The 8618-nt window shown below is 44.2% G+C and overlaps 1 long non-coding RNA gene across 1 annotated transcript; it reads left to right on the top strand.

Moving 5' to 3' along the window:
* The first annotated feature begins 2713 nt into the window (after window positions 1-2713).
* LOC311085805 lies at window positions 2714-7569 on the top strand. The gene is made up of 3 exons (XR_014606963.1): window positions 2714-2835; window positions 3371-3471; window positions 7397-7569. It is a non-coding gene; the product is annotated as an uncharacterized lncRNA (long non-coding RNA).
* Window positions 7570-8618: the final 1049 nt, after the last annotated feature.

Below are 8618 nucleotides of genomic sequence, written 5' to 3'. Positions count from 1 at the left end.
GAAGGCGGCTGCTGTAGGCCAGTGAGAGCGGAAGCGGCGGCTGGAGGATGCCCTCGGCGACGAGCAGGCGGAGGAACTGCCACCGGCGGCAGGATGATGGCAGCAGCGGGCCGCTAGGGCAGGATGTGTCGGATTGCCTCCGGTAGAAGCAGTAGAAAACTGTTGGGTGCAGCTCTCCATCGCGTCTCTGAAAAGCCCAACCTGGGAAATTGGGGAGTCCAGGAACCGAGCCTTGTCCGCATCTGTTAAGTCCACCAGGTTGAGGCAACGATGGCGCTCCTGGACCACCAGAGTGGACATTGTTAGGCAGATCGCGCAGGCCGCAACACTTGTGCTCCAGAGAGCCAAGTCAGTTGAGATGCGGAGCTCACTGGTGAGCGCATAGCCTAAACTATCCTTGTGCATGTCCATGATTGTTTTGGCCTGGTAGACCTGAAGGAACGCCAAGGCATGCAAAGAGGAAGCGGCTTGCCCACAGGCTCTTTACGCTCTGTCTGTAAGAACAGATGAGCGCTCACAGGCCTAAGGGGGGAAAAGAGGATCTCCCGTCCAAGACGCAGCGGCTGCCGGGCACAGGTGTGCCGCGACAGACCGCTCCACTGGAGGGATGGCCTCGTAGCCCTTCACTGCTTCTCCGTCAAGGGTAGTGAGGGGGGAAAAGCTCTCCAGGCATCTTCTGGCAGTAAAAGGTGCCATCCACGACCTAGTAAGCTCTTCATGTACTTCGGGACAGAAGGGCACTGGGGCGGCGGGCAGAGATCCAGCACAGCCGGGCTGAGCGGGACACAGTGGAGGGTTCCACTCAAGTCCGACAGCCTCAGCGGCCTGTTTGAGGATAGCTGACAACTGAGGTTCTGGCTCAGGCAACGTTACACTTCCCGAAGGGAATAACGCAGCTGAGTCGTCATCTCCAAAGGTCAGCTCACCCTCCAAGTCTGCAATTGGCATCCTCTCCCCTGGAGAAACCTCAAGTAAGACATCTTGTCGGTCCATTACAGAGGGACCAGTGCTCTAAACGGGGGGCTCCACCGGTATCAGTGTGATGGAGGAGTGAGGAGCACACAGGGAATGATTACCGGATGGAAACTCCATCACTGTTCTCTGATTACCCATCCCACACAGCACCCTGGGGTGGGGCGTGGTAATGGGGGCCCGTCAGAAGTCAGACAGGGAACAAGACCATCAGACAGGGAACGACCACATCCAGAAACGCATGGGCGGAATGACATCTTGAAAAAGATGCAAACGCACCCGTGTTGCTCTTTCAGGAAGTGAGAAACCTCTCACCAGTGCTGGAGCACACAGGGGAATGATCGCTGCAACACTGACAGGGATGGTGCAGCCTGTACCAGTGAAGAAATCACTCTTCTTGCCCTCAACCGGCTGTCAGACAAACAAACACAAACATAAAATGTGCTGCTGTTAGAACAGCAGTTGAGAGCTCAGAGATTTCGCGATTACCGCTGCTCGCACTGTAGAAACACCAGCCTGGGAGAGACTTCCTGAAGAAACACCTACACACTCGCTCGTTGTAGAAAACAACACTCTTCAGAGACATCGACATAAAGAACGATCGGCTCTGAAGCGAAAGACAGGTGGTGCGTGCATCCGCTTCCGTATTTATACCCGCCCGGCGGGGCGGAGCGCGTGATGCAACTCACGCACGCCAATGCGCCCATTGGCTCGTTCTAACATGCTCGAAGATGACAGGCTCCCTAGTGTGATCCCATTCAGTCTACGTCTGACGTTCTCGACTGAAAGAGAACCTGTATAGAGAATCCATTACAAATGCCCATTAAAAAAGTACACAGGTGATCGTCAGTGTAAAATATTGCACGGCACAGTTGCTGTTAATGCATTTGTGAATACTATTAATTCTAATGTGTCTGATGAGTGCCCCTTTCTGTAAAATAAGAGAAACCATTTTCACTGCTTTTTAGAATGTTTAAGATTGAAGAATTTGTTTAGTGTAGTTAAAATTATTACTATTTTTTTTTTAACTTCTCCATTCAAAGCTTCATTCTTGGTCCATGTTATAGAGCGGCCCTAGGAAGTGAAAGTCAATTGCTAAACTTCTTGATTGGACAAGCTAAACAAGCTATTTATATTGCAAGGGGAAAAAAGTTAGAAGATATAGATGGTTTTTAAAAATTTGGTGAAAAGTCGGGTTCTGACTGATTTTAAGTTTTATAAGTTGGTTAATGATTACGAAGGTTTTTTGCAAAGGAGGGGATATAATGAAGCTATTTGCACAGTTGTGGATGGAATGTTGTTTTTTGCTTTGGTATTGGAATAAGTATTTGGGTGTAGAAGAAATAATGATATGTGGAATACAAAAATGTGACTATAATTTAAAATCTATGTGAAGTTCTTATGATCAAATAAAGTTTTTTTTATTTTTTAAACTCTCTCTCTCTCTTTCTCTCTCTCTCTCTCTCTGTGTGTGTGTGTGTGTGTGTGTGTGTTACATAATACATCCAGTTGTTAAGGCTGAACTAATACATCCTGGTTCACTTTCTGATTCATATTTCAACAAATACAGTGTCAATAATACAGCTTAATGGGTTTATTAGTTATTAGGCACATGCTGTACATGTACTGTGTTGTAAGTCGCTTTGTATTTATTTCTTAAGCAGGAATTTATTCAAAGCAAAAAAAAAGTAAAGCTGTAAATATGTAAATCTGGAAAACATCTGACTGAGTTTACTTACAGGTTTGTTGGAGCTCTCTTGTCACACTTCTATCAACATGAAGCACACGTGCAGAAGGACACAGAGCTGCAGCGTTGGATCAGTGAGATATTCACCAATGGCTTCCTGGGAAGAGTTTCCTCAGGTCTGTTATCAGTCCGTTATTAAAGCTGTTGCAGTTGAAGATGCTGCACGTGTGATTTCTGGTGGAATAAATAGTGTCACGACCAATGAGTATGCATTTCCAATGGAATTGTTGCCATATTAGGACATTTACTCCAACAAAGGGTTCCTTTCTTTTTATTTTGTGTTCAGTTTAGTTTTTGCACAGCATAAGATAGACATATTTGCTTTGAGGTACAACCTCTTTTGTAAACCCCACTGTAAATCAATGTTTTAATGCAAAATAATTGAACCAGGTCAATAGACAAAATTAGTTTGGTTTATGGCTCCACTCTCCATTTCATTGTGTGTGTGTGTGTGTGTGTGTGTGTGTGTGTGTGTGTGTGAGTGAGAGAGAGAGAGAGAGAGAGAGAGAGAGAGAGAGAGAGAGAGTGAGAGTGTGTGTGTGTGTGTGTGTGTGTGTGTGTGTGTGTGTGTGTGTGAGTGAGTGTGTGTGCGCACATGTACAAACATCCTAAACTGAGTTCCTCACAGAAACAGCCTTTGATTCTTCCCAGGAATACCATCATCTTTTCAGACACTGAAAGAGCTTATCAAGTTTGTCACCATGGTGATCTTCACTGCATCAGCCCAACATGCCGCTGTAAACAGTGGACAGGTCAGTTAGTACAAGTCACTTCACTTCCAATCACACAGAGACATTAAAGCTGCAGTCCGTGATCCTAATCTCATACTCTTTTTCTCAAATCCAGTGAATTAATCCAGACATTCATCTAGCTGTCCATTCAGTGGGTCTCATTCATGAAACACGAGCAGAACGATTTTTTGTGTAAATCGTGTGTAAAGTGGTTCTGGCGTAAATTTTCGGATTCATTAAAATGTTCGTATTTCCCAAATGTTAGTTGGTACGAAAGAAATCTACACCTGGTCCCAGCCACGCGTAAATATTGCGTTTAACATCCGAACGTTTTGCTCATTAATAAGCTGCCTTTTAATTCACCGTAATCGGGTACATATTTACACAGCATTTTGAAAAAATATTATATATAGTAGGCTAATTACATACGGTTTTTCTTTTCTTTTTACTTTTATTACGAGAGCCAGTAATAGCATCTGCAAACGGAACACAAGTCCGCAAGTCTTTTTTTATTTGATTTATTTTATTTATTTTTATATTCAAGCTGTTCATTCTTCTTTTTTTTTTTTTTTTACAAGTCCGCAAGTCACAAGTGTTGCAGTCCAGCTTCGTGTCGAACCATTTTCTTTTCACTTCTGGGACTGTTCGATTAACAGATGAAACTCCATTAACTGCATCTGTATGCTGCCAAGCATTTTTACCTAAAGCATTTAGGTATTACCTAAAATATCCTTTTTTTAGGACCTGATACGCCACTATGTACGCTTGAAAATGAAATGTGGCGTTTTGAACGAACTTCTGATAATAAAACTTAAATTTCTGCATCTGAGAAATTTCTTTTCTTCATTCGCTTTTGAGAAGACATGTTGAAATCCTTCGTTTCGTGTCATAATATGATGCCCGTCAGTCGGTTTTAATGGGCGGGATTTATGGTAATTAAGAATGAGCGTGCATGCGCGTCCCATTTACGACTGATTGGAATTCACTAACCCACACACACATTTCACTATCAAATCTGACGTTTACGAAGTATTTGTGAATCAGGAGAAGAATTTTCGGGAATGTCTCTTTACGCGCAAATCACTCACATATTTACTCGTAAATTTACGAATGTTTCATGAATGAGACCCACTGTCTCGTGTTCATGTGTCTTGATTCATGTGTATAGTTCTGTTCCAGTGTTTTGCGGTCTGTGTGTTAAGCCGAGTGCACACTGCGATTTTGGCCACGATTAGGCTGTCTGAGACAAATTTACCAAAACCTAAAAGATTCCTCTGATCCTTGGCTAAAATCTGAAGTCTTTGATTGTTAGTTTGACATGTTCACCGACAGCCGATTAATGACCTTTCCGGTTCCCGTGCCTGAGCTTGTTCCCATTCTTGAGATTCTTTTTTGTGAAGATTTGAGTTTGTTCTTGAAATTAAAGTTAAAGGGCCCTATCTTACACCCTGAATGCAGCGCCAAGCCCGACACAAGTGTTTTTTACTAGTTTCACTAGTTCGCCTGCCCATTCATCCTTAAAGGTTAATAGTAAACTAACTTGGCTTGCTGTCCTTGGAGGAAACTCGAACCCGAGGCTTGGCTTGAGCTCCGAGTTAAATGAATCCCGTGGTTTGCCCGTAGATGGTCTGCTCGCGTGCTTTAACCTCGCGCACACACACACACAAAGATTTAACCTCACACACGAGCAGATCCATTTCCTCTCTGGAGACGCATTCGGTCTTTCCACTATCAAATTCCGTCATGTAAATAGGGAATCCACCATGGCGCTAACGCGACTAACATTTAAAGGGAATGGGAGATGAGACTCTGATTGGTTTATTGCACGTAAAGCCCAAAACACACCCATTACGCATTGTGAGACGGCTCACTTATGGCACGTTTCCACTGCATGGTACGATACGGCTCGGTTCAGTACGGCTCACTTATGGCACGTTTCCACTGCATGGTACGATACGGCTCGGTTCGGTACGGCTCACTTATGGCACGTTTCCACTGCATGGTACGATACGGCTCGGTTCGGTACGGCTCACTTATGGCACGTTTCCACTGCATGGTACGATACGGCTCGGCTCGGTTCGGTACGGCTCACTTATGGCACGTTTCCACTGCATGGTACGATACGGCTCGGCTCGGTTCGGTACGGCTCACTTATGGCACGTTTCCACTGCATGGTACGGTACAGACGACTCACTTTAAATGGTACCACCTCTGTTGAGGTTCCAAGCATACCGTACCAATACTAAAATGTGACGTGAAAACACTGCAGATCACTGATTGATCAGACAGAATCCTCTTTACCAGCGTCATTGTATTTACGACACGAGACACTTAACCCGCTAGATTTAAATAGCCAGTAGAGTCGACAACAGCCAACGCTGTAGCACCTGTTTTAAAAGTATTTGCTTCAAAAAAAGAAATGGCAGAATCGTGTTCAGTGGACGAGGGCTGCCAAGGAGAGGATAGGGCAACACGGAATGAAAAATTCGCATTTAATATGATGATGTCATGGCAGTAGAGATGGCAATTATAACGATCAGTCCCACCAACTTTGAAGCGGTACTAACTGCAGTGGGAAAGCAAGCGAGCCAAAGCGAACTGAACCGTGCAGTACCGAGTCGAGCCGTACCATGCAGTGGAAAAGCGAAGCGAGCCGAACCGTTCCGTTCCGCGCCGAGTCGAACCGTACTGAGCCGAGCCGAACCGTACCCATGCAGTGGAAAATCGCCATTAGACCATATGCCGGGAGCACCGACCATTTTTACTGTCGTTAAACTAGCAAAAATGGATTCGGACATGCCTTAAGTGAACTTGCGCCCTTCGCTTTAGATCATGTGCTTAGATCGTTAAAATAGGGCCCAAAGACTGCAACACTTAGATCTTGTTTCATCTCTACTGCAACCTACAGTGATATTCAGTGTTTGAGCTCAAAAACCCTCTGTTGTCCTGGCTCTGTGAATGGGAAACAAACATAGTTGTTGGGACCGAGCCATAAACAATCCCAGGTAATCAAGCTTCAGCAGCATGAAGGGGAGAGTTTTCATTTGATTGGCTCTTGAGCTTAAGGCCTAGTCCACACGGACACGGGTATTTTTATAACCGGAGTTTTTCCTCCTGCGTTTAAAAAAAAAATCCCGTCCACACGTGCTCGGTTTAAAAGCAATCTCCGCCTACATAAAAACGCAAAAACACACTATCAAACGCTGTCAAGAGCATGCCACACCAGCAGGCGGCGATCGTAAAGCCACGTTGGCCAATCAGAAGCCTGAATCAGAAGCTAAAACCCCGGTTTTACTGTCTACACGACAACACTGTAACCGGCGTTTCTGAAAATCCTCACCCTGGCAGGGGTTTTCAAAAATGTTCGGTTTCAGTGACCTGATACTGCGTTTCCGTGTGGACGAACGGCCGAACCGCGTAAAAAAAGTCACGGTTATAAAAATACCCGTGTCCGTGTGGACAAGACCTAAGTGTCAGCAACCTTTCACAAACCCATATTTGCACACTCTGCTTTAAACTGTTTTCTGTTATTAACATTACCTTAAGATACATTAACCCCCTAGGCAGTGGTTCTTTAAGTTTGGGGGTGCACAGATACTGCAGAGGGGTGCAGGAGATCAGCAGAAAAACAGAACACAGCTGTTACTGTGGCTTTCAATTGCGTGAAAAGCGTTTGGCACTCTGCCTTTATAAAGTGAACAAACGCTAATTCCACTGAATTGTTCTTCTTAAGACCGTTGACTTGTCACCAGATTTTCTTTAAAGTAAATGACTCATGACTAAAAAGTTTGAGAACCACTGCCCTAGAGCAAGTAACCCAGGACGACAAGAAAAACCTGTCCATATCCACTTTCCATGACCTAAGTAATGTTAATTATGTGCTCTTGTTATTCTTTATGAATATTTGGCTTATATATCACATTTTACACCAATTCTTTATCCCCAGTATGACTTTGGCGGCTGGATGCCTAACTACCCCACTGCCCTCAGAAAGCCCCCTCCCAAGGAGAAAGGCCAGACCACTGAGGACACGATCCTGGAGACCCTGCCTGATGTGAGAACGACGGTGCATGGGATGGCTGTCCTGAAACTCCTGAGCAAGGACTCTGCAGACCATGTGAGTTTGTACATGAGCAGGGCACATGTTAAAATACTGCAATTAAATTTTGCTGTGAAAAAATGAAAAATGTAATGGTGTTCTTGTGTATGCCATCATATTACTCGGGATGACAATGGCTCACTTACACTGCTTTCATTCCTCTAGTTTTCATTACCTGACTGTTACATTACAAAAGAGATTTAGCAAACAGTGAGCATAGTGTTGCAGTGGGCTCTTACAGAGTATTAGTGTGCTGTCATACGTAGTGTGTTAAACATTGTTATGAACATGTTTCTTATCAACATGTTATTTACGATTGCAATCTTGATACCCTGTCCATAGTACCCTCTGGGACATTTCCCTGAAAAACTGTTTCATGAAGAGTTCCCCTGCAAGCTCATTGAAGATTTTCAAAAGGATCTGAGGGAGTTGTCAGATCTCAACAAGAAGCGGAACAAGAAGTTGGAGCTTCCCTACACCTATCTGAACCCCAAAAATGTGGACAACAGTGTAGCCATTTAAAAGGATACAGTAGTCCTTAATACATGTGTCTTTCTATTACTATCTTTGTCCATAAAAATAAAGACCAAAGCAAAAATAAATCAAAGTGAGTCATGGATGTTGCCTTTCAGTGAAAATAAAAAAGAATGTGAAAGGCACTGTGTGGTGCATTAATGTGTGGTGCATTTTTTTTTAACTTGTGGATTATGATATATGTTTTTACAGCTGTGGTGCCACCTAGTGACATTAATCAGTACAATCCTGCAATGTTAAACATTGCATATGTGGCAGGGTCATCAGGTAATGGGGAAAATAGAGACCCCAGAATTATACTTAACACAGGACTACACCACCGGCAAATATCAGCCCTACCCAGGGGGGCACACAGGTTAATTACAATATGTGGGCAAGTAGAGAGACTGGCAAGGGAGTACGATGGGGTAACTTTAAGAAAGTATGGGACTGTTCGTTATTTTATTTAAGGGGCCACCGGAGGAGTTTTGAGATCTTTGGTCAAAAAATACATGACCCTCCCTTCGCCAGCAATACATTTTTCTATGACCCTCCA

Source organism: Abramis brama (genome assembly GCF_963993115.1).
Source record: "Abramis brama genome assembly, chromosome: 6".
NCBI classification, from domain to species: Eukaryota; Metazoa; Chordata; class Actinopteri; order Cypriniformes; family Leuciscidae; genus Abramis; species Abramis brama.
The sequence above is the reverse complement of the archived record's forward strand: the minus strand, read 5'-3'. Positions and strand labels throughout refer to the sequence as shown.